Source organism: Oncorhynchus keta, chromosome 19 (assembly GCF_023373465.1).
Source record: "Oncorhynchus keta strain PuntledgeMale-10-30-2019 chromosome 19, Oket_V2, whole genome shotgun sequence".
Lineage (NCBI taxonomy): Eukaryota > Metazoa > Chordata > Actinopteri > Salmoniformes > Salmonidae > Oncorhynchus > Oncorhynchus keta.
In genome coordinates, this window is record NC_068439.1 from 45169931 (window position 1) to 45195320 (window position 25390).

Here is a 25390-nt window from a genome sequence, read left to right on the forward strand (position 1 = left end):
CATGAGGCAAATGGTGGTTATACCACATACTGACTGGTTTTCTGATCCACGCCCCTAACTTTTTTTTAGGTATCTGTAGTCCCAATCATGTGAAATCCATAGATGAATTTAATTTAAATTGACTGATTTCCGTATATGAATTGTAAACTCAGTAAAATGCATGTTTCGTTTCTATTTTTGTTCAGTGTATATTAACGTCATTACTTGGCATCAATTACAACACCTTTCTGATCAAATTAAAATTAGTTTCTCATTTAAAGATGGGAATCGGTAGAATTCTAGATAGCTGAACATCTCAAACAGAATTGTATGTCTTTGTGAAATCGACACAACATATACCATGTAAAACAAACATGTGTTTCTGAATAGGAATCACATCAGTCTAAATATGGCCCAGGTGTTAATGATGCTGCTGATGTAGCATGTCTATATTTTCTCACATTTTCAATTTAAGCAATGATTATGCCAGTTATACCAAAACAACACAGAATTCCATCTCCAAGTTATGTGGAGAAAAAAAATTGCAAGAGAATCACTTGGGACAAATCACAATATGTTAAAGGTGGAATCGGCAGAACATCCATTTTTGAACTTAGAAATTAATGATATACACTGAGTATACAAAACATAGCATAGACTGACCAGGTAAATACAGGTGAAAACTATGATCCCTTATTGATGCCACTAGTTAAATCCACTTCAATCAGTGTAGATGAAGGTAGGAATATTCATTTTTAAGCCTTGAGACAATTGGGACATGGATTGTGTATGTGTGCCATTCAGAGCATGAATGGGCAAGACAAAATATTTAACTGGCTTTAAACGGGGTATGGTAGTAGGTGCCAGGTGCACCAGTTTGTGTCAAGAACTGCAACGCTGCTGTGTTTTTCACGCTCAATAGTTTCCTGTGTGTATCAAGAATGGTCCACCACCCAAAGGACATCCAGCCAACTTGACACAGCTGTGGGAAGCATTGGAGTCAACATGGGCCAACATCCGTATGGAACGCTTTCGACACCTTGTAGAGTCCATGGGGTCTCAACTTACCTTTGAGAGTTAGAATAGTGGAATGCACAAGGTGCAATTTCGAAATATGGTTGTGCATCAGCAGGTTCTCTTCTTATGTCAGTCACTCAATTAGCCTATGTGAGTCTAGCCAGCTATTTATACTTGCTGTAATCAAGGTCGATCTACCGACCGGGAGGCCGCCATTGATTTTGTTAGTCACTCTCATAAACATTTCTCTCCACCCAATAGAAAAATGTGTAGAATTGAAGGAAATGTGTTATAAAATTGCAAAAAAAATCTCCTCCCCATGGCAAAATGTGTAGAATTGCAGGAAATTAACTATACAACTTTTTTCTCTCCACTGTCAAGATGGGGGCTGCTAAAATGTTTTGCTCCCAAAGGCTAGGGCCGGCTCTTACTGTATGTATGGGTATGGATGTGGGAATTCTACACATCCATACCCACACATGCAAGTGGTAATTCTACAGATTCCCATATTTCAATGAGAAACACATTTTAATTAGACCAGATAAGTGTGTTGTAACTGTTGCAAAATAATGACATTCGCATATATTGCTAAGAATTACAGTAGGGTGACTCCCCTAGCAAGTCTCAAACACCGATGACGAACACTCTAACCACTGTCCCAATAAGGGATATCTCTAGGTCATGTACTTATTGGGTAAGTATAGTTAGGACAGTAGTAACCCTAACCTCTCCTCCCTAGGCACTTGTGTAGATATGAAACAACTTGATTGGTGTAAGCAATAGGGTGAGTGCACTTTGAAGTAAATCTCAGCTCTGTTAAAAGTACATTCAAGGAAATATTTTATTAATCATAGAGATTCGGGAGTATCATTTTAACAGGTTAAAATGCCCCACCATCTGTATAGAAACCCATTAAATTGAGTTTCAAAAGTTGAAGTACCTAAAATAAAATAATTAGAATAAGGACTTAGAGGACAAATGATAAACACTGTGATAAAGAAGGGAAAACTGTTATACACATGTTTTATGAGTGTGACTCTGTGAAGTTATTTTGGAGTGAGTTAAGAAATTACATTTTTTATTTCATAACTAAGACCCATGTATTTACAATAAAATATGTAATATTTTTACTTGAAATCCAATAGTTAATCAAATCTCTAGAATTAGTCAATAACACAAAAAACATTGCATTCTTACAACTCTATCATAGGTTTATAAAATTGTCTCAGCTGAAGTTCATAAAAGTCACCTGCATAGAAAATCTGGTCGAAACAAATGCATGATCAGAGATGTGCATGGCAAATGTGTTTGTTCTCCTGAAGTATTTTTTATTTTTTAATTTTACCTTTATTTTACTAGGCAAGTCAGTTAAAGAACAAATTCTTATTTTCAATGACAGCCTAGGAACAGTGGGTTAACTGCCCGTTCAAGGGCAGAACGACAGATTTTGTACCTTGTCAGCTCGGGGATTTGAACTTGCAACCTTTCGCCTACTAGTCCAATGCTCTAACCACGAGGCTACCGTGCCGCCCCGAGTTCTATGATATTGGGTTGTTTGTTTGAGCACGGTTCGAAACAACATTTTAAGCAGCAATTTAACATGCATTTTATCAGCTCACAACATTTGGTCGTTACATCGTTACCAATGACTGTGGTTGTCTCACAGGCCAACCTGCTCGTGGTGGGATGTTTGGCGCTATAGACCGTTAGATACAATGTTTCCACCTTCTAGCAGTCCGTTTTATTGTCACACAAACATACATTATTTATTGCTTGTACATTTTGTGGCATATCGTATCAGAGGCCACGTGATCACTTAAGGAACGTGCAGTCCGCTTAAAATCTCAGCTCAATGCACTATACTTGCATGACTCCAGTTAACTTGAATAAAGAAGGACTTGTGTTTTAAACAACTGTTGTTTTCTTTAGTATTTCTTCGACAAGAAAATACAACATGGTACCAGGAGTGACAGAACTCACCATTAACTCATCCATCATGGAGTTTTGGTAAAAAATGCTTAACGGTGCCAAGAGGCTTCACGTCAACTAACTAACTTTAGCTGATGTTAGCTATCTAGCCACTGGGCTAACCAGACTGATGTAAAAAATAACCACGCCAGAGCTAACGGAGCGTGCAGTGCATGTACCTAGTCGTTTTGCAGTGCTAACTGGCTAACGACATGGAGCAGCTAAAGCCTCCAACAGAACTGAAACTTAACGGCAATGCTGAAGAGCAATGGAAGCAGTTCAAATGATGGAAATAGGAGTGGCTGAAAAAGACGATAAGGGATGAAGAGCTAGCAGATTATGAACTGGTATTAGCCAAATTTCTGTCTTTTTGTACTCCCAGAAGAAACAAGACATTTGAGAGTTATGTTTTCAAAAGTAGATGTCCGAATAAAACAGAGACTGTTGAGGAATTTATTATGGACTTAACTGAAATGTCAGCCATGTAATTTTGGTCAAATTGCAGACTCGCTGATATAATTATTATTGGGTTGAGCGACAAGGGACTGAGAGAAAAGTTAGTTTATGAGAATGAATTGAAAGAGCAATACAAATGTGTTAAGCTTGAAAGGTGACTCAGAGTCACATATGGTCAATGGACAGTGGTGTTCGTAGTGACACAGTATGCAAGGTGGAGTATGTTAGCAAAGGAAGAGCTACTTCTAAACGGCTAACTGTACACTATATCATGTAATACATGTATCACTAGCCACTTTAACTATGCCACTTTGTTTACATACTCATCTCATATGTATATACTGCACTCAATACCATCTACTGTATCTTGCCTATGCCGCTCTGTACCATCACTCATTCATATATCTTTATGTACATATTCTTTATCCCCTTACACTTGTGTCTATAAGGTAGTAGTTTTGGAATTGTTAGCTAGATTACTTGTTGGTTATTACTGCATTGTCGGAACTAGAAGCACAAGCATTTCGCTACACTCGCACTAACATCTGCTAACCATGTGTATGTGACAAATAAAATTAGATTTGATTTGACTTCGAAGGACAGCGCCCTACAGCAGTCAGCAGCGCACTTCAGGGAACCAGCGCTTGTGCGGCAACTGTGGAGGAGAGCACAGACCTCGCCAGTGCCCAGCATATAGAAAAGGGTGTTACACCTGTGGTGGCATGAAAAAACACTTGCACTCAAATGCAAGCAGCAGAGACAAAAAATACAGTACACTATGTGGGAACAGTCACACTTGCAGGACCAGATGAGGGCTGCTACCTACAAGTCTAATAGAACTGACATTGTGTTCGATTTTGACTCTGGAGCACAGGTCAACATAATTCCAGAAAATTACAGTAGTGAAGCAATTGCTACTTCAGGGACATGCACATTGGTGCTGGAGGTAGATGTAAATTGGCAACTCACACAAGTCAGGTGAGACATCTACTGTGTAAAACTACAGAGCAGTAATCACCAGAAAGAGGAGCTCAAGGCATTGATCACGCAAGCTCCAGTGCTGAGGTTCTATGATGAAAAGCGCAAAAACCAAAATCTCAGCAGATGCCTATAAAGAATGTTACTTCCGGGTTGGAGCGAGCGGTCGCATCTGCATTTCGCTCCGCAGGTAGTATAACTTTTTCATTACATTTCATTATAGTACAACGGTTTGATTTGTCTAATCTTAGCAATTTCTTCTTAGCTAGCTACATAGCCATCTTTGTATCAAAGATAATTGCGTAATTATCGTATTTCGTCGTCCTAACGTAGTCTTCACTGCTCTGCCCAGCAGCTAGCCAGCTAGCAAACGTCCACCGATTAGCAGCACTGTAGAAACTATTACACTCAACTGAACGACTTGATTAGTGTAGTGTTAGCTAGCTACATAGCTGTCTTTGCTGTCTTCGTATCCAAGATAATTGTGTAGTTTAGAGCGTGTAGTCTTAGAGTGATTATCTTAATTTACCGAGGTTAGCTAGCCAGCTATTTGTCGTCCTTAACGTAGGAGACACTGCTAGCTAGCCAACAGCTAGCCAACGTCTTCTGAATAGAACTCAACAACCCGGTCGCATTCCGCTTCGCTCCACAGGTAGTATCACATTTTCATTTAATTTCATTACAGTACAACGGTTTGATTTGTTTGATCGTAGCTAGCTACATAGCTAGCTACATAGCCGTCTTTGTATCAAAGATAATTGTGTAGTCTAGAGCGATTTTCTAGGTTAGCTAGCCAGCTATTGTCGTTCTTTTAACGCAACGTAACGTAATCAACACTGCTAGCTAGCAGTTTTTTTTAAAAAGACAAATGTGCACAGTTAAAATGAAGAGGATCACACATCTAATCACCTACATACACTACATGGCAAACAGTATTTGGACACAGTCCATCTCGTTCCAAAATCATTGGCATTATTAATATGGAGTTGGTCCCACCTTTGCTGCGACAAGTCTCCACTCTTCTGGGAAGGCTTTCCACTAGATGTTGGACCATTTCTACGGGGTCTCGCTTCCATTCCACCACGAGCACTGGTTGGACACGGATGTTAAACGATTAGGTCTGGTTCAGTCGGCTTTCCAATTCATCCCAAAGGTGTTCGATGGGGTTGAGGTCAGAGCTCTGTGCAGGCCAATCAAGTTCTTCCACATCGATCTCAACAAACCATTTTTATATGGACCTTGCTTTGTGCATAGGGGCATTGTTATGCTGAAACAGGAAAGGGCCTATCCCAAACTGTTGCCACAAAGTTGGAAGTACAGAATCATCTAGAGTGTAATTGTATGCTGTAGCGTTAAGATTTCCCTTCACAGGAACTAAGGGGCCTAGTCTGAACTGTGTAAAGCAGCCCCAGACCATTATTCTTCCTCCACCAAACTTTACAGTTGGCACTATGCATTGGGTCAGGTAGTGTTCTTCTGGCATCCACCAAACCCAGATTTGTCCGTCAGACTGCCAGATGGTGAAGCGTGATTCATCACTCCAGAGAACACTTGTCCACTGCTCCAGAGTCCAATGGCGGCGAGCTTTACACCACTCCAGCAGACACTTGGCATTGCGCATGGTGATCTTAGGATTGTGTGCGGCTGCTCGACCATGGAAAAACATTTCAGGAAGCTCCCGACGAACATTTATTGTCGACAAACAGTTCTTGTGCTGACGTTGCTTCCAGAGGCAGTTTGGAACGCGGTAGTGGGTGTTGAGTGATTGTAATGCGCTTCAGCTCTTGGCGGTTCTGTTCTGTGAGCTTGTGTGCCCTATCACTTTGCGGCTGAGTCGTTGTTGCTCCTAGACCTTTTCACTTCACAATAACAACACTTACAGTTGACCGGGACAGCTGGGCAGAAATTTGATGAACGGACTTGTTGGATAGGTGGCATCCTATGAAGATGCCAAGTTCAAAGTCACTGAGCTCTTCAGTAAGAGCCATTCTACTGCCAATGTTTGTCTATGGAGATTGCTTGGCTGCGTGCTCAATTTGATTCACATTTCAGCAAATGGCAAAATACCCTAATTTGATGGGGTGTCCATATACTTTTGCCACATAGTGTATTTAGTGCCTTGTCTGAAAACATCGGTCTGTCAGTTTTTAGAAAGAAGATGCCTTTTGCTGAGCTTTGGGACTCGTCACTCATACAGCTCATCATGTGTTTTTCACTATATTGCCAACATTCCCAAAGAAGAAGTGCATACTATATTGTGGTGGAGGGCATAGTGTACACTCCTGCCTACAGCGGAGTCAATCACCACCTTCCGGAGACACCTGAAACCCCACCTCTTTAAGGAATACCTAGGATAGGATAAGTAATCCTTCTCACCCCCCCCCCCTTTTTAAGATTTAGATGCACTATTGTAAAGTGACTGTTCCACTGGATGTCATAAGGTGAATGCACCAATTTGTAAGTCGCTCTGGATAAGAGCGTCTGCTAAATGACTTAAATGTAAAATGTAAATGTAAAGCAGTCTTAGGTGCAGTGTTGTTACAGCAATATGGCACTAGATGGCACCCAGTCGCATATGCTTCCAGGGCTCTGACAACTTCTGAGTGTAACTGTGCTCAGGTTGAGAAAGAGGCATTGGCACTGCCACATGCATGTGAGAAATTCCATGTGTTTATCTATGGTAAAACAGTGTTGGCAGAAACAGATCACATACGTTTGGTTACTATTGCAAAGAAGGGTCTAACATACACACCAACAAGGGTATAGAGACTGTTTACAAAACTTGAAATATGACTTGCAACTCAAGTACAGGCCAGGGAAACAATTGTTAGTGGCAGACACATTGTCCAGAGCTTTTGACAGCTCAGAACCAAACCAGATGTACGAGCAGGACGAGACCATACATGTAAACCTTATCAGAAAGACTTGCCCAGTCTCAGATGGAATGTGGACAGTTATATCACATGCTACTGCAAAAGAAGATGTTTGCAAAAGGTGATTCAATTCATAACATGTGAGTGGTCTGTACAAGCTATACCATACCCTTGTGGTCAATACAGGGATGAGCTATCTCTACTTGATGGAATTCTATTTAAGGGTTTAAGAATTGTGATATCAAGTGTGTTACAGAAAAAGCCATCTAGGGATGGAAAGGTCAAAATTATGTGCAGAAGCAGTGTTATTCTGGCCCAAGGTGAATGCTGATATAGAGTAGACATTCAGAGCCTGTGAAACATACTAGAAATACAGGTCAAACAGAGCAGAGCCAATGTGGGATGAGGAAAAATAGGTATTGAGACCATGAGGCAAAGTAGTGAATATATCTATTTTCTCTTGAGGGCAGGAGATGCATTATTGATGCGCTATTACACTCATTACCCAGAGAGCTTTGCTGAAGGACACTACTGCTAGTCAGTTGATAACTCGCATTAAGTAATTCCTTACTCGTCATGGGGTCGGAGACATAGTCCGTATGGAAAATGCCTCACAGTTCAGCTTTCAGTGATTTTGCTAAACTGTACGTACGCGTTCAAGCATGTCACATCCAGCCCACTGTACCCACAAACTAATGGGTTAGTCGAGAACGGTGTCAAAACAGTGAAACTACTGCTTAAGAAAGCTCCCGACTCGAAGATAGATCCGTACCTAGCTTTGTTAAACCACCGGGCTACTCCACTAAAACATGGTATGTCTCCTGCAGAGCTGTTGTTCAACAGGAAACTCAATAATACACTTCTCAAAAAAATAAAGGGAACACTAAAATAACACATCCTAGATCTGAATGAATGAAATATTCTTATTAAATACTTTTTTCTTTACATAGTTGAATGTGCTGACAACAAAATCACACAAAAATGATCAATGGAAATCAAATGTATCAACCCATGGAGGTCTGGATTTGGAGTCACACTCAAAATTAAAGTGGAAAACCACACTACAGGCTGATCCAACTTTGATGTAATGTCCTTAAAACAAGTCAAAATGAGGCTCAGTAGTGTTTGTGGCCTCCACGTGCCGTATGACCTCCCTACAATGCCTGGGCATGCTCCTGATGAGGTGGCGGATGGTCTCCTGAGGGATCTCCTCCCAGACCTGGACTAAAGCATCCGCCAACTCCTGGACAGTCTGTGGTGCATTGTTGGTGGATGGAGCGAGACATGATGTCCCAGATGTGCTCAATTGGATTCAGGTCTGGGGAACGGGCGGGCCAGTCCATAGCATCAATGCCTTCCTCTTGCAGGAACTGCTGACACACTCCAGCCACATGAGGTCTAGCATTGTCTTGCATTAGGAGGTACCCAGGGCCAACCACACCAGCATATGGTCTCACAGGGAGTCTGAGGATCTCATCTCGGTACCTAATGTCAGTCAGGCTACCTCTGGCGAGCACATGGAGGGCTGTGCGGCCCCCCAAATAAATGCCACCCCACACCATGACTGACCCACCGCCAAACCGGTCATGCTGGAGGACGTTCTCCACGGTGTCTCTCGACTGTCACGTCTGTCACATGTGCTCAGTGTGAACCTGCTTTCATCTGTGAAGAGCACAGGGCGCCAGTGGCGAATTTGCCAATCTTGGTGTTCTCTGGCAAATGCCAAACGTCCTGCACGGTGTTGGGCTCTAAGTACAACCCCCACCTGTGGACGTCAGGCCCTCAGATCACCCTCATGGAGTCTGTTTCTGACCGTTTGAGCAGACACATGCACATTTGTGGCCTGCTGGAGGTCATTTTGCAGGGCTCGTGCAGTGCTCCTCCTGCTCCTCCTTGCACAACGGCGGAGGTAGTGGTCCTGCTGCTGGGTTGTTGCCCTCCTACGGCCTCCTCCACATCTCCTGATGTACTGGCCTGTCTCCTGGTAGCGCCTCCATGCTCTGGACACTATGCTGACAGACACAGCAAACCTTCTTGCCACAGCTCGCATTGATGTACCATCCTGGATGAGCTGCACTACCTGAGCCACTTTTGTGGGTTGTAGACTCCGTCTCATACTACCAATTAGAGTGAAAGCATTCAAAGTTCAAAGTGACCAAAACATCAGCCAGGAAGCATAGGAACTGAGAAGTGGTCTGTGGTTATCACCTGCAGAACCACTCCTTTATCGGGGGTGTCTTGCTAATTGCCTATAATTTCCACCTGTTGTCTATTCCATTTGCACAACAGCATGTGAAATTTATTGTCAATCAGTGTTGCTTCCTAAGTGGACAGTTTGATTTCACAGAAGTGTGATTGACTTGGAGTTACATTGTGTTGTTTAAGTGTTCCCTTTATTTTTTTGAGCAGTGTATTTAGTAGCATTAACTTTAAATTGTTTAACTTGGATCAAATGTTTTGGGAAGCCTTCCACAAGCTTCCCACGATAATGTGGGTGAATTTTGTCCAATTACTCCTGACAGAGCTGGTGTAACTGAGTCAGGTTTGTAGGCCTCCTTGATCGCTCAAGCGAATTGTCCACCTCCGTGGCTTCCTAACCATGGCAACTCTTCTCAATGGACAGAGGGGCGGTAGCTCGGGACAGAGGGGCGGCAGCTCGGGACAGAGGGGCGGAAGCTCTGGCGCCTCTGGGCTGAGGAGCTCTGGTGCCTCAGACTCCGGCAGCAGCGCCGCACAGGCGGGAGACTCCGGCAGCAGCGCCGGACAGGCGGGAGACTTCGGCAGCAGCGCCGGACAGGCGGGAGACTCCGGAGGCGGACTAAGACAATGGTGAAGTGGGGTCCGCGTCCCGCGCCAGAGCCGCCACCCCGGACAGACGCCCACCCAGACCTTCCCCTATAGGTTAAGGTTTTGCGGCCGGAGTCCGCACCTTTGGGGGGTACTGTCACGTTCTGACCTTTATTTCCTTTGTTTTGTATCTATTTAGTATGGTCAGGGCGTGATTTGGGTGGGCAGTCTGTTTGTTTGTCTATGAAACAAAGGAAATAAAGGTCAGAACGTGACAAGGGCTGTGTGCAGTGTGATGGCGATTGCATCATCAGTGGACCTATTGGGGTGGTAAGCAAACTGGAGTGTGTCTAGGGTATCAGGTAGGGTGGAGATGATGTGGTCCTTGACTCATTTCTCAAAGCACTTTATGATGACAGAAGTGAGTGCAATGGGGAGATTATTTAGTTCAGTTACCTTAGTTTTTTTGGAAACAGGACCAATGGTGGCCATCTTGAAGCATGTGGGGACAACAGATCGGGATAGGGATTGGTTGAATATGTCCATAAACACACCAGTCAGCTGGTTTGCGCATGCTCTGAGGACGCAGCTAGGGCTGCCTTTTGAGGGTTAACACATTTAAATGTTTTACTCACTTTGGCCATGGAGAAGGAGAGCCCACGTGCTTTGGTAGCGGGCCTTGTCAGTGGCACTGTATTGTCCTCAAAGCGAGCAAAGAAGTGGTTTAATTTGTCTGGGAGCAAGACTTTGGTGTCCGCGACGGGGCTGGTTTTCCTTTTGTCATCTGTGATTGACTGTGGACCCAGCCACATACCTCTCGTGTCTGTGCCTTTGAATTGCGACTACTTTGTCTCTATACTGACGGTTTGCTTGCTTGTTTGATTGCCTTGCAGAGTGAATAGCTGCACTGTTTTTATTCGGTCGTGTTTCCGGTCACCTTTCCATGATTAAAAGTTTCTGGTTAGGGAAGGTTTTAATGGTCACTGAGGGTACGACATCTCCGATGCACTTGCTAATAAACTCGCTCACCGAGTCAGCGTATGCATCAATGTTATTATCTGAGGTTATCCAGAATATATCCCAGTCCATATGATCGAAGCAATTTTGAAGCGTGGAATCCGATTGGTCAGACCAGTGTTGTATTGACCTGGGCACGAGCGTTTCCTGTTTTAGTTTGTCTATAGGCCGGGAGCAACAAAATGGAGTCACGGTCAGATTTGAGTGAAATACACTAAATTAGTATTTAGTAGCATTAACTTTAAATTGTTTAACTTAGATCAAATGTTTCGGGAAGCCTTCCACAACCTACAGAACCCAATGTCACAGGAAGGCCAAAAAGATCTGTATAGATCACTTTCATTCCTGGTTCTGATTATATTCCGTTCTTTTTTTCAGTTCTGTACCCTGAACTGGTTCCTGCCCTGGCCTGAAGAGGCAGACAAATAGTAGAAAATGCATGGACCGTCTGTTAAAATATACATTTCTCGAGGTACAATATTGCAAAAATACGATCAATGGCTCATTCGAGAGAAGACAACCTCCCACGTTATGACATCTGCCAGTATTGAAATCTGACATGTATGATAGACATTTTAACCATCTAAAAGTCATATTCCTATTAACGTCCAATGTAGTCAGTGTCTTTATCACAAGGCTACGTCATACTGTCCAAATTTCTGTCTGCTTGAACGGCAATAGTTCGCCTACACATTAAAATAATATCTCTGAGATGCACGATCTTTCCTTTAAATCAGTGGTACAAAAAATAAAAACATCCTCACAACTCATAAAGCCATTCACCAGCTAAATACAGAGTTGATCAGGACATCACTACTAGCCCAGAAACCAAAGCCTTTACTTAGCTGATCCATCTCTCATCAATACGGTTTCCATGTTCTAATCTACTGTATCTGTGATAAACCACCCCCTTGGTCTAATCCTGTCCATGTAAACTGATCTGCAGTGTTTTGTGTTCCTCTGTAACGGTTCCACTGCAGTGTTCCACAGCCTACAGTGTGAACCGTACGGCAAGTACGTGTGATATGGTAAGCTCCTGGAGCGTCTCAAGGACATGGTGCATCCTGATTGGCTAATGTACATCATCCATGGCTTCTGTGGCCAGTCTATCATTTTTGTCCTCTCTGTTTAATTTAGTAGTCGGCATGAGATGTTGCAAATGTGCACATGTGTTTGTGTCAGTACTTGTTCTAGATGTTGGTATCCACTTAGTGGGTCTTGTTGTGTTATATACAGTAGCTTTAGAATCCACCGATTGTGACCATCGAAACAACCTGACAATATTTTTATTTCCATTCCCTGGGTTTCTGAAGCACCTTTTAACGTGCGGAGGAATATAATCCACTCTGTCTCCCCAATTATACTTGCCTTTCTTCCCTACCTCCTTCTACCTCCCTCCAAGTCTGTCTCTCGGTCTGTCTGTCCTTTGACAGGCAGCCTTTAGAAGACCAAACTTTTTTCCTCTTGTGTTCTTTCCCGTTGCCTCGACTCCTCCGCTCCCCCTTGTCTGTGTCTGACATGCTGCTTACTGCCTCCTCGTTCCACAACACGTGAAATACCCAATTAGCCAGATGCTCGCCCGGCCGCAAAACTGCGTTAAGCTGCATCATAAACTGATGGTTCAATCCCTGAATTCTGATAGACTGTAAACCGTGGTATATGAGACCGTATACCACAGGTATGACCAAAACATTTATTTTTACTGATCTAATTACACTTGTAACCAGATAATATCAATAAGGTACCTCGGGTGTTAGTGGTATATGGCCAATATACCACGGCAAAGGGCTATATCCAGGCACTCTTTGGTGCATCGTGTATAAGAACCGCCCTTAGCCGTGGTATATATTGACCATATACCACACCACCTCATGCCTTCTGATGAATTATTAAGCAATATGTGTTTGTATTCTGGTCTATATAAAAAATATAACGATTAAGGCAATTAAGGGTTGCTTATCAAGTCAAACAATGAAGTGTTTGCATAATCTGGAGATGGAGGAGATGGAGGAGAAAAAAAGAGATGGAGAAAGAGATATTTAGCATAATATTTGTTCATATTAGCTACACTGTCATTCTGTTTGGACGAGGAAACACAGCTAATGTCTCCACTAAGCCAAAGACAAAATACACTTGAATGCCTGGATTGGTTATATGAACTTACCCTAGTAAAACTGACTATCCTACCGATCCTCGACTTCGGCGATGTCATCTACAAAATAGCTTCCAATACTCTACTCAGCAAACTGGATGCAGTTCATCACAGTGCCATCCGTTTTGTTACTAAAGCACCTTATACCACCCACCACTGCGACCTGTATGCTCTAGTCGGCCCTCGCTACATATTCGTCGCCAGACCCACTAGCTCCAGGTCATCTACAAGTCCATGCTAGGTAAAGCTCTGCCTTATCTCAGTTCACTGGTCACGATGGCAACACCCACCCGTAGCACGCACTCCAGCAGGTGTATCTCACTGATCATCCCTAAAGCCAACACCTCATTTGGCCGCCTTTTGTTCCAGTTCTCTGCTGCCTGTGACTGGAACGAATTGCAAAAAAAAAAAATAAATAAATAAATAAATTTTAAAAAATCGCTGAAGTTGGAGACTTTTATCTCCCTCACCAACTTCAAACATCTGCTATCTGAGCAGCTAACCGATCGCTGCAGCTGTACATAGTCTATCGGTAAATAGCCCACCCAATTTACCTACCTCATCCCCATACTGTTTATATTTATTTACTTTTCTGCTCTGTTGCACACCAGTATCTCTACCTGTACATGACCATCTGATCATTTATCACTCCAGTGTTAATCTGCAAAATTGTATTTATTCACCTACCTCCTCATGCCCTTTGCACACAATGTATATAGACTCTCTTTTATTTTATTTTATCTACTGTGTTATTGACTTGTTAATTGTTTACTCCATGTGTAACTCTGTTGTCTGTTCACACTGCTATGCTTTATCTTGGCCAGGTCGCAGTTGTAAATGAGAACTTAGCCTACCTGGTTAAATAAAGGTTAAATAAAAATAAAAATAGTTACATTTGATGCATATTTGAGTGTGGATGCTTGGGTAGAAGTGATGGAGAAGAACTAAATCTGATGAATTACTGTATGTCCTTCATTTGAAGAACCCTGTTAAACTATTTGTCAGTGCCGATCTTATAAGCAAACATTAAGATATCATAACTATTCATTGATATAGTTTTATCTAAAAATGATAACTTTTTAAATGTTTTACTATTTTTATTTTTTATGAAATTCACTTGAGGAGGATGGTCCTCCCCTTCCCCCTCTCAGGAGCCACCACTACATTGCACCATTTACCATTGAGAGGTTCTTGCTAATTACTTTACTACTTGACTGAAGTTGTTATTGACCTTGTATATGCATGTATTAATCAATCACCTCCACAGTCATGACATACATTAATAACTGAACTGGGATCTGTCCTCCGTTATACCCCCCCGCTCTCCCAATGAGGGAGAGATGGAAGGGGAAATTGATAGATGCTGTTGTTGACAGCAAACATTGCTGAATAGGACCGGTGTGTGTGTGTGTGTGTGTGTGTGTTATGTTTTGTGTGTATATTGAGATGTAAAGAAGAGAATTGAGAGGTAAGAGAGTGACAAAGGGGTAAAGAAGTGGGAGCAAGAAAGAGATGGAGGGTATAGAGAAGGGAACGATGATTAGCAGGGTATGGTTAATGCCATTACAATTCAGGAAGTAAATTCCAATTCAAGAATTTGCAAATTGTTATTAGAAACCATTATTATTTTATGCCTATGTGTTCCAACTTAACCTCTGTTGATCTACAGTATGGTCCTCCGGTTTACGAGTCACCCTCATCGCCAGGCACTTCAGTAAATTCACCGGCACCCGCTTCCTCAAGAGAGGAGCCAACTGCGAGGTACCCATCCACCACATCCCGTTGCCATGATAACAGGACAAACTCTGGGTGGGTTATGTAGTGGGCATGATGTAACAATGTAACATCTCTGTCTGCATCTCTTTGTGTGTGTGTCGAGTGGTTGATAAATGGGTTCAGAGTCAGCATGCTGTGTTCTTGAGGTTCAGTGGTGAAGCCTTTTTCCCTCCATACTGCTAAGCTTAGGCCCATGTTAGTGTTTCCATTTGGGGATGAGTTTCTCGTTCAGTATACTGTATGGTCCTGACCATGAAACAATTACAGGTCCAAACTTGCACAATTTTTTAAAATAAAAATTAATTAATAAATAAAACAATGTGGGGTCATCAAAGAGTATAGTTCTCAAGTAAATTGCCCTCATATGTAGATCAGGAGCTCTTCAAACAGAGGTCAAGGTGGTACAATAAGTGTCTTACGTCATATTGGTGGTTTGCTCATCATGCAGAGGAGAAGGCGACGTAGCCAATGAGGTAGAGAGAGCAGATCATCCATGATGCATCGGTGATGTCATTCACGGCGGGGAGTTACTCCTCGTACGTTCAGGTCAGGGGTTCCGTACCCCTCTACTGGTCCCTGGATATCTCCACCATGATGCGCAAACCACCCATAAGACGTAAGATATTTATTGTATTAATGTTATTACATTTACTATGTACACTACAGTATCATTTTTTTTACTATATTCTATCTCTATCATGATACCTAAACCACCTATACGATATAACATTCTATCATTACCATGTACACTGTACCAAATCAATAATATCATGTATTCTACTGGTCTCTGGACATAACCCCATCATCCATACACTGAGATATGCTCACAGAGGTGCAGTGCTTACAGTAGTAGTTGTACAGTAGTGCTAATATAATGAACTATACACTGCCCAAACAGACCATGCCAGTATGATATGGTAATGTTTTCCATGGCAGAATGACATGCAACGACCCAAGCAAGAGAGCTGAATAAATGCATACAAAACTGCTGCTGGTTATCCTGAAGGGCTTTTCTCTCGGTACCACTGTGAATGAGATGGAAGAGAAGCCAGGGTGCGCCCCCAATCTACTCCTCTTTTCATCCATCTTTCTTTTTCGTTATAACTCCAGCAGGATACAATAAATTCTAGGGTGTGTAAAAAAGTGAAAATTAAGTTAGTCTGAGGATGACTGAGAATTAGTGTAGGGTTCTATGGCCCTACTATGATATACCATCTGACTCCATTATCATGTGAACGCTATATGCCCATAATCGTACCCAGTGGGTATTGCCAATACTGCAAACCTCACCGCTCGTATGCACGTATTTAGGTTAATCATTATGCAACGAGGCTAAGGAGGCTAAGGGACTAGGAGTTCATATCTTGCAATCGATGTCCTAGCATTAACCCTTGTGTAGTGTTCATGTTGTGTAGTGTTCACGTTCATGCTGCGGGTCTGATGGACCCACAGCATTATTGGGTTTTTAAAACAATACAGCCATAACAATCTGTAAAATATTTCATACTTAGATATTGACTTCTATCAATTACAAGCAATAAAGACAGCATACGTGGTTAGTATATGCCATTTACCTCTGCTAGATCACATTTATAAATAAAAGTGCTATTTGTTTTAAAAAATTAAATTAAACTTTTGTAAACAAATCAATTATAATCAAGACGGGTGGAATAAATCCTGTCTAATTTGAACAAATATAAATGAAACAAGGTTTTTAAAATTATTTTTTTAACCTTTATTTTACTAGGCAAGTCAGTTAAAGAACAAATTCTTATTTTCAATGACGGCCTAGGAACAGGGGCAGAACGACAGATTTGTACCTTGTCGGCTCTGGGATTCGAACTTGCAACCTTCCGGTTACTAGTCCAACACTCTAACCACTAGGCTACCCTATTGATGCTTATTGTTTTGAACTGAAGAAATTGGAAGGACAAATTTTACATACAGTATTTTATGGAAATTCTAAATGAGCCCCATTGAACACAAATTAAGGCCAGTCTACACACCACATGAAGGACAGAGTTTAACTGTGGGTGTGTTGCAAATGTACTATTTCTAGCACTTGATGCATATGTACTGTGTCTTCCTGTTCCTCGGTCTACACACATCGCAGTGCTTCTTCTTGTTGCTGCCGGATGCAATAATCTAGAGTGATGAAAACACTCAGTTTGGGAATTTTACTAACATCTCACTCACTCACTCACATGTGTAGTTACAGCAGGCCAATGTAGTAGAGTCACACACACACACACACACACACACACACACACATGAAACAACATCACTCACACTTACTTCCGGTATTGGAGTTGTTGGTTCTGTGGGTCGGGCGGATGGGGCACCAGCATCCTCCTCCTGAATCCTCCTGACAATAGCTGCAGAAGCTGCGGTCCTTGGGATATGTTGCCTCCTCTGGATTTGAGGTCTTACCGATGCCTTGTCCAGCTCCTCGAGAAAGAGCTGTCTCCTCTGGAACTTCCCTCTGTTCCAATCTGGGTTCAATGCCATCCAGATGACAAACGTGTTGTACGCCGAGATGTCCAAGATGTTGAAGAATATCACAAGTGGCCAGCGTAGGGTTCTTCTTTTGCAGCCGTAGCCAGTCACCAGCTTGTCTAAATTATCCACCCCTCCTTTTTTAGCATTGTAATCCATTATGATTTCTGTTTTTTGAGGTTCCTGGCCACAGATTCTCCCATCCCTATGCAGCGTACTCAGGAGTACCACATTTTTGCCTTTCTTTGGCACATAGGGCACGAGGGACGTGTCGGCCGTGAACAAAAACTTAGAGAAATTGATAAGGCCGTTCTGTGTATTCAACTGCTGAGGTGGGAGCTCTGGTTTGTTTTTTTCGTATGGTTCCTCTGGTTTGTTTTTTTCGTATGTCAGATTACTCTTGAGGAGCTCCTGTCCCAGCTTGTGCGAAGTAGAAAACGTTATGTTGTGGCCACAGAGTCCCTGTGTCACATCCAGGCCCTTGGTTCTTCTCAGGGGCTCCTTCATCTGGCTTCCCTGTATACACTTGCAAGTCCCACGCATATGATGAAGCAGCATCACAGGCAGCCCAGATCTTGATTCCATATTTTGCAGGTTTTGACGGTATGTAGTGCCTGAAGGGGGAGTGGCTCTAAATGGCATAAGCTGTTCATCAGCAGTAACGTTGGGCCCAGGGTTGTAAAACAGGAGAAGGCGGTCCACCCACTTGTCCCACGCTGACCTGATTGCAGCTAGCTTGTCTCTCTGCCGCCGAGCTGGTCTGGTGTATCAGTTTTCAAAGCGGATAATCCTGGAAATAATGTGGAAGTTTTCCAGAGACATTGCTGCACAGAAAAGTTCTCTGCCAGTTTCTGCATCCCACAGGGATTCTGTGGATTCCCTATCGGATCTAAAAACACCAGCAAGGATAAGAACCCCAAAGTATGCATGTAAATGAGTTGGGTCCATCTCTCCAAAAACACACCTTCCTTCCAAATTAGTGCACTCACTCCTTTTTGGGATGGTGTCTGGGATGGACATGAGTAAGCACTATCCGCGTCGGCCCTGGTTTTAACCTATCACATTGGCAGCCATGCAGGGTGGCTCATTTCTTGGCCAAGAATACCATTCAATTTCACAATTGTTTTACTTCCATATTTTTCCTCCTGCAGGCTGCTGATGAGCTGGTTACTGATGGGCTGGTCCTGGGGCTGGCTGCTGACGGGCATGTTCTGGGACTGGCTGCTGATGGGCTGGTTCTGGGACTAGATGGGTGTAATGGTTTTCTTCTGGTGAAAGAGAGGCGGACCAAAATGCAGCGTGGTTAGTTTTGTACATCTTTAATAAAGATGAAAATACAACAATCTACAAAACAAGAAACGTGGAAAAACCGAAACAGTCCTATCTGGTGCCACAAACACAAAGACAGGAACAATCACCCACAAAAGACCTAAAGAATATGGCTGCCTAAATATGGCTCCCAATCAGAGACAACGATAAACACCTGCCTCTGATTGAGAACCACTCTAGGCAACCATAGACTTACCTGGAGTACTACTCTAACCACAATCCCATACCTACAAACAACCCCAGACAAAACAAACCACATAAATCCCCATGTCACACCCTGGCCTAACCAAAATAATAACGAAAACACAGAATACTAAGGTCAGGGCGTGACAATACCCCCCCCCAAAGGAGCGGACTCCCGACCGTCACCTAAATCCATAGGGGAGGGTCTTGGTGGGCGCTTGTCCACGGTGGCGGCTCTGGCGCTGGACACGGACCCCATTCCAACAGTCTCTGTCCACCTCCTCTGCGTCCCTTGATTGGCGACCCTCGCCGCCAACCCAGGCCTACTAACCCCAACAAAGGGCCCACCTGGACCGAGGGGTGCCTCACGACTGAGGAAGTTCAGGACCGAGGGGAAGCTCGGGACCGAGAGGAAGCTCAGGCAGTTTGATGGATCTGGCAGATCCTGGCTGGCTGGTGGTTCTGGCAGATCCTGCCTTACTGGTGGTTCCGACAGATCCTGGCTGACTGGCAGTTCTGGCAGATCCTGGCTGACTGGCAGATCCTGTCTGACTGGCGGATCCTGGCTGAATGGCGGATCCTGGCTGAATGACGGCTCTGGCAGATCCTGGCTCACTGGCAGTTCTGGCAGATCCTGGCTGACTGGCGGATCCTGGCTGAATGGCGGATCCTGGCTGAATGGCGGATCTAACGGATCCTGGCAGACTGGCGGCTCTGGCGAATCCTGGCTGACTGGCGGCACTGGCGTCTCCTGGCTGACTGGCGGCACTGGCGGCTCCTGGCTGACTGGCGGCACTGGCGGCTCCTGGCTGACTGGCGGCACTGGCGGCTCCTTGCAGACTGGCGGCACTGGCGGCTCCTTGCAGACTGGCGGCAATGGCGGCTCCTTGCAGACTGGCGGCAATGGCGGCTCCTTGCAGACTGGCGGCAATGGCGGCTCCTTGCAGACTGGCGGCAATGGCGGCTCCTTGCAGACTGGCGGCGCTGGGCAGACTGGCGGCACTGGCGGCGCTGGGCAGACGGGTGGCTCAGACGGTGCTGGGCAGACTGGCGGCACTGGCTGCGCTGGGCAGACGGGTGGCTCAGGCGGCGCTGGGCAGACTGACGACTCTGATGGCGCTGGGCAGACGGGAAGCTCCTGCAATGCTGGAGAGGAAAGCTCTGACAGCGCTGGACTGAGGAGCTCTGGCGCCTCTGGAATGAGGGGCTCTGGCGCCTCTGGAATGAGGGGCTCTGGCGCCTCTGGAATGAGGGGCTCTGGCGCCTCTGGACTGAGGGGTGGGAGCTCTGGCAGCGCCGGACAGGCGAAGCGCACTATAGGCCTGGTGCGTGGTGCTGGCACTGGTGGTATTGGGCTGAGGACACGCACAGGAAGCCTGGTGCGGGAAGCTGCCACCGGAGGGCTGGGGCGTGGAGGTGGTACTGGATAGACCGGACCCTGCATACCATGCCAAACCAACAGCTTTCTCTCTACTCTGTCCAATACATCCTCAACACTCTCAGACTCAGCATTCAGCTTCGCCGACAGCTCCAATTCCATCCATGGCTCCTTACGGTAAACAGGGGGAGTTGGCTCAGGTCTGACTCCTGACTCTGCCACACTCTCCCTGTTCTCCAAATAGTGCAGCCTCTCCCACTGCTGCTGGTGCTGCTGCTGCTGCCTCTGTTGCTTCTCCTGCTGCAGCTTTTGCTGCTGCAGCTGTTGCTCCTGCTGCACCTTTCGCTTCTCCTGCTGCTGCTGTTGCTGCTGCCTCTGTTTACCACGCCGCTTGGTCCTTGGTTGGTGGGTGATTCTGTAACGGCTTTCTTCTGGTGAAAGAGAGGCGAACCAAAATGCAGCGTGGTTAGTTTTGTACATCTTTAATAAAGATGAAAATACAACAATCTACAAAACAAGAAACGTGAAAAACCGAAACAGTCCTATCTGGTGCTACAAAGACAGGAACAATCACCCACAAAAGACCTAAAGAATATGGCTGCCTAAATATGGCTCCCAATCAGAGACAACAATAAACACCTGCTTCTGATTGAGAACCACTCTAGGCAACCATAGACTTACCTAAAGTACTGCTCTAACCACAATCCCATACCTACAAACAACCCCAGACAAAACAAACCACATAAATCCCCATGTCACACCCTGGCCTAAACCAAAATAATAACGAAAACACAGAATACTAAGGCCAGGGCGTGACACTGGGGGTCAATCTCATCCTCTTCTTCTAACTCACTGTCTGACTCCGAATTGACAGAGACATAATCCTCATATTCGGAAAATTCTTCATCTTCCAAAGTGGAAGACGCTCCTTCCACACGAGCTTCTCTCTCTGCAAAAATGATTTCTAAGTCCCTTTGAGCAGAGATGATTTTTGCCATACTGATTGATTGTGGTAAGGAGCCACCCATGCAAACCTATTTATTTGTTGTGTCCCACCCCCAATTTGCACCTGGATGTGGTAGAATGTGGAAAAATACAACAAAAAACTTCTGTTTCAAAATAATGTATCATGTAACATTGTGCAGGTTCCTGCAAGACATTGTGTCGTTTCACACTCTACAAAGGGTAAAGAGTGCGAGAAAAGCGGGAGACAGGCAGGGTTGACACACAGGTTCTAGGTGCTATGTTGAAAGAGCAGGCCCAGGGAGGAGGAAGGCACCCAGAAAACCTTTTTGTTTCATTTTTACTTGTTTTCGCCTACACACACTTTTCCACACGGCTAGGGGGATGCACATTGTGCACTCAATGAAAATGTGTTATTTTACATGTTCTTCACAGAAAATGGGCAAAGGCCAATGAGTCTCAGGTTTAAAAAATAGTTAATTGTTATCATTGAAAATGGGTCTCAAAGACCCAAACAAGGGTTAAATAATTGCTTAGCTCAGAGATGCAGAGTTAGAGACCAAGCATATATGCTATGTGTATTGTGAGTAACATTTACCATTAGACATTTTACCAAATAATAATTCAAGGAATATTACTTGGAAATGTGAGGACTTCGGTTCGTATCCATTTGAAAAATAATCTGATTTGTTACACTTATGGAATAAGAATATAATTAACAAGATAAAAATAATACAACATGTTCGATGTCTTAACAGCATAGAAAAAAGTCATGGAAATTGTAATCAATAATAATGAGAGAGCAAGGTCAATCACCAAGCAGGATATTATTTTATTCAAAACTTATTAATAAGGAAAGCGTAGAGTAATTGCTTCTATAATGATGAGGCTGGTGGGCTCAACACTACCAAGTGTTGTGGCGAGTAGTGCTTACATACGAAGAATACAAATATTTTATAGAAAAGATACTCCCTTTCAGTCTACATGACAAACAGATGTATAGTGCTTATGTTATCGTGTGTGTGTATGCATGCATCTTTGCCAATGTTTGTGTTGCTTCACAGTCTCTGCTGTTCCATAAGGTGTTTTTTATCTGTTTTTAAATCAAATTGTACTACTTGTGTCAGTTACTTGATTTGGAATAGAGTTCCACGTAGTCATGGCTCTATGTTTAGTCATCTCAACTTGCTCAATTTCCACATGATTTATTACACCATTTTGTTGACGTTTAGGGTTTAGTGAGTGTTATGTTCCAAATAGAACACTTTTAGTTTTAGAAATATTTAGGGCTAACTTAGACCTTGCCATCCACTCTGAAACTAACTGCAGCTCTTTGTTGAGTGTTGCAGTCATTTCAGTCACTGTAGTAGCTGACATGTATAGTGTTGAGTCATCTGCATACATAGACACTCTGGCTTTACTCAAAGTCAGTGGCATGTCGTTAGTAAACATTGAAAAAAGCAATGGGCCTAAACGGCTACCCCGGGGAATTCCTGATTCTAACTGGATTATATTTGAGAGGCTTCCATTAAAGAAGGACCTCTTGTGTTTTGTTAGACAATTAACTCTATCCACATTATAGCAGGGGTTGTAAAGCCATAACACATACAATTTCCAGTCAATCATCAGGCATTTGTGTAAGTGCTGTGCTTCTTGAGTGTCCTTTCCTATAAGCATGTTGAAATTGGAATGGGTCACAGGGTGAAACTTGATATATGAGAAAGAAATATCCCACAGCCAGATATCATTTTCTACGAAGACTGTTCTTATTGTTCAGAGTCTGGCCCCTAAGACAAGGGTCCAATTTCGTCTCAATTGTCAACTCCAGATACTCCCATCTCAATTAAAACCCCTTCTTGACCACACGCCTGGACAAGCTCACTGAGGGGAGTGAGCCTCTAGGTCATACACTATCCCAAGATAGGTGCAAACATCAGAGATGACATACAATGGTTCCAGATACTACCCCACACATCTTGTCTCAGACCTTATCTCCCTCAAGGCCAAAGGAGAGAGTGAATGGCACAAAGACATTGTGGAGACAAGTAGTTGGTTCACCATTAATCACGCCATTCCTTCACATGGTTTAAAAATAGGTAAAGACACATTCACATGTGAAGACAAGTTCCCTCCTGTCCTCTTCTCTTTCTGATATTCTTTCTGATATTCTGCAGGGACATGTGAAAGACAAGCCTGACTTCTCCCCTCTTTGGGCCCCTGGTGACTGAGAGCCAGCTGAGGGAGGAAGTGCAACTGCGAACACCAGAGTCCAAAGGGATGCATTCTGATAACACGCATATCATATATGCTCTACAGTCTGATCTGGAACTATTGAAACAAACCCAACCTCAACACGGGGTAGTTTTTTTAAATGAATAATGTCTGCATATTATGCAGATAAGAAATCTTAATTATCTATGTTACCTAAGTAATTGTGATTCTTCCCCCACAAAATTCCCCACTATGACTCCACAATCTAAGTTTAAGCCCAGCTTTTATTCTTCCGTGAGCTCCAGATTCCAGTATCTCTCATCGTCTAATTAACATCACCAATCAAATGCTGAGGTCCCCCAAGCACTAGAATAGCAGGACCTAAACAAGATGGTGGACTGAACACAGTGGTGCAGATCGCCTCAAGATAAAACATAATATTCAATATCTGTATCTTAGATTAAATATTAGCCTTTACATACTCATGGGTAGTAACCTTCAATCTGGATAACAACACAAAACAAATCATAAGGCTAGAAAAATGTATTGACAAATATTATGAAAACAAGCAACACCCAAACATGACAGAGAGTAAACTTGGAGAATGAATCTCCAAAAGAAAACAAGACTCCTCGACGGACACAGACACCACTGGGAATGGTAAGGGTGGAAACCGATCTGTTAAAATCGATACATGACAAACTGGGTATACTTTAATTAGTCAGTAAAGATATAAAGGATCCTTCGAGACGAGTGACGATAAAGCTACGACAATGGAGAAAGAAACAAACAAGCTAAAAGGGACAGTCAATAAGATTGAAATGGATGTTAATGAACTTTAAAATCTTTCTGAGAGAAGCCTTTACTTGACATACAGACTAGATCTATGAGAGAAGCTGGTACTTATTTGGATCCAAGAACAATAAGGAGAAGTTCCTGAAAGTGTGATGAAGGAACTCTTTCTTACAGCGCTTCAGATCCCACGCGAAGCTGTCAACAAAATCCAACTCGAACATGTACACCATTTCGGACAGAGAGGACAGAGATATGAGCGCCCAATCATTGCCAAATTTGCTTTCTTTAAAGATAAAATAACAGTTAAAAGCCTTGGTAAAAGTCTCGCTGTCACGAAAATAGGCATGAATGATCAGTTTCCGGAGGAAATTGCAGAACGTGGCAAAGTTCTGTACCCAATCTTCAAGGAGAATAGATTCAAAGGGAAATGTGTCGCTCTCGTATTTGATCAACTGTATATTGACAACCAAATGTTCCGAGACACAAAAACTACATGGCTATTTTAAATATTACACAGTTCCCATAGAGTACTCGATACAATCTACTGTATGCTGCTCTGTACCATCACTCATTCATATATCCTTATGTACATATTCTTTATCCCCTTACACTGTGTATAAGACAGTAGTTTTGGAATTGTTAGTTAGATTACTTGTTGGTTATCACTGCATTGTCGGAACTAGAAGCACAAGCATTTCGCTACACTCGCATTAACATCTGCTAACCATGTGTATGTGACAAATAACATTTGATTTGATTTGATTTGATTTAGAGGAGTCAAATAATGTAACACCCAATACTAGCCATGGTAGGGATTGTAATAAAAAACAAATATATAGAAAAGCAATAAAATACAACAATTGTTAAAGAAATAAACTACAACTACACTATACCATTCTAGATAGGGAATGTTGGCAAATAATTCGTATTTAACTTTCCATTTATGGTATTTTCTAAATGGATAAGACAGCATTAGAAGAAAGGATAACTAGCAAAATAATAGATCTTCAAATATAAGGAACTGGAACACAA